This window comes from Eschrichtius robustus, chromosome 3 (assembly GCF_028021215.1).
Source record: "Eschrichtius robustus isolate mEscRob2 chromosome 3, mEscRob2.pri, whole genome shotgun sequence".
Taxonomy (NCBI): domain Eukaryota; kingdom Metazoa; phylum Chordata; class Mammalia; order Artiodactyla; family Eschrichtiidae; genus Eschrichtius; species Eschrichtius robustus.
The window spans coordinates 25208765-25211179 of NC_090826.1; positions in this window are offsets into that span (position 1 = coordinate 25208765).

A 2415-nucleotide genomic window follows, 5' to 3' on the forward strand; every position below is an offset into this window, starting at 1 on the left:
GAAGAGGTTGAGAAGGAGCCTAGGTCCCTTCTGGTTCTGACGGGGCTCTGATGGTCACACATTAGCAGGAGTCTGAGCTTCACCCATGTACCTGTCACTGTGGGCAGACCAGGAGTAGGAGAGTTACCATGGCTTGGGGAGGAACAGTTTCCGGTTGGGCTCCTCTGCTTCGCGGGGATCTGGTCGGGGCCAGCTCTATCCATGTGGATTTGCCTAGAGCCAAGAAGTTGGGGTCAGGCACATGACCTCACAGGTCTCAGTGCAGGGCAGGGTGGCAGCTGTCCTCACCCCAGGCTGGCGACACCCCACACGCTGGGTAGGCAACTCACCAGGAGCGTCTTGTCCACATTAATCCAGGTACTGAGCTCGTCCTGGTGCTGAGGTTGCAACCCCATGGGGGTTACCCATCCGACACAGATTCGCTTTGTCCAGGGTCCCACAAATGTGTAGCTGGCTCTGGGTGGAATTTGCCTCATAAGCTGCTATGAAGACTCCATGACTGACCCACATAAAGTACTCAGCGTAATTCCTGACACTTATTTAGGGCTTAGTAATATTGGCCATTCTTGTTGCTATTATCATGATTACTGGTATATGCTGGCACTTGGCTAAACTCTTTTCATCTCATTTAATCCTCACGACCACCTGCTGGTTTATCCCCATCTTGAGGCCCCCAGAGGTGAGGTCATCTGCCCAAGAACTTACAGCATCTAAGAAGCAGAGCTAGAAGTCAGTTCCAGCTGAAGCAGTCTCGGGTGAGAGTAGGTGGGGGTCTCCGTAAAAGCCTGGACTTTACTATCTTGTTTGGAATCACAGATGGGATTAATGAGGCTCTAGAAGTTAAGGGATTTGTCCTGGTCCTGCAGCAATTTCCTCCCTCCAATCCAGGCTCTACCTGTTGCCCCTTCCTAGATGTTTAAGCTCCCAGAGGCTGAGGGGGATGGGAGGCAGGGGGCATTGACCCCTGGTGGGAGGGAAAAGGGCTGGAGGCCGCAAGTGAGCAGAAGACCAGGCAGGGCTGGCAGAAAAGAAGAGTCAGGGCAGGAGCTGGCTCCTTGCTGAACTGCCTTCCTGGAACAGCAAGGAGGCTCTGGTCACAGCACAGAGGCGGGGTGTGAGCCTGCAGGAAGTGACGGCTGACATCCTAGAGGGTGGGCGGCCCCAAGGTGATGGCTTCAGCCTCGGAGGGACAAGAGGTCACAGAGACCTCAGCAGCCCACATGGAGAGGGAGGGTGGGCCCAGGGAGGAGGGACGAGACTGGACACTGAGTGATGCAGATAGGCTCACTTTTCTGGAAAAACTTCCAGCGAGGTATTTAAATCTGCCGTGGAGGGCAGAGACGCAGCACCAGGAGAGCCCAGCTCTTGCTCTGAGGCAGTGGAACCGGCCCGTGATTAGAGTCTGAGGTCCTGATTCTACCCCCTCCAGGTTTGCTGAGTCTTCCGGAGACCTCTGGGTCCCTTGGTGTTTCCATCTGTGAAGTGGGAAGGGTGGACGCCAGTCCCCAGGGTCCCTCTACTCTGATTGTCTCTGATGTTCACTTACAATTGGAGTCTGACTTCACCTGTGACCCTGTCGTGTGGGTGACAAAGGAGGGTTAGTTCTCGGGGCCTGGGAAGTCTGGGCTGAGCAGGCAGGGCTGGCCGAGGTTTGGAGGGACAGCCTGGGGTGGTATTTGCCCTGGCCCCTGAGATCTGGGCTGAGTTCTGCTCTTCCCATGGGATTTACCCGAAGCCCAGTCGCCACAGATCCTGGCCCCCTGGGTTGTGGCTGGGGAAGCAGGTCACAATAGGCACCAGGTGAGTCTGCGTGTGGCGTGGGGGGCATGCGTGCAGTCCCAGCTGCGGAAGCAGAAGGCCTCTGGCTGCAGGCCACCCTCACTTCGGTCTCAGGGAAGTGTGGCCAGCAGCAGGTCCAGTGGCTGCTCTAGGGAGCGCAGGTGCCAGGCCCAGCTCTGCCACTGACCATTTGGTGACCTCGATCAAGTCCCTTCGTCTCTCTGGGCCTCTCATCCCTGTGCGTAGAATGGGGACCTTGGACCTAGATCATTTCCTGGGCCCTGGCTCTGAGCCCTACAATCTGAAGATCCTGGATTCTGCACTTATCTTTTCTGGCCTCAGTTTTCTCATCTGTGAATGGGAACACGTGTGTGGAGGAGCCCGGAAGAGGATGCCAACCCTCTATTCTGTGTGCACAGCCTGTGTATCTGGCTTGGTCCCCCACCAGTTCTCTGAAGCAGGCTGGGCCCGGCCAGTGGCCCATTTTACAGATGGGAAAATTCACGAGGGCTCTGTGGAGCTCTTGTGGCTGAAGGGGAGGGCTGAGAAATTATGGCCTAGGAACTCTGGCTCCGGGGCCCTCAGGGAGCTGGGAGGAGGGAAGAGGCCCCATCCTCAGTGCAAACCCTTTCCAGG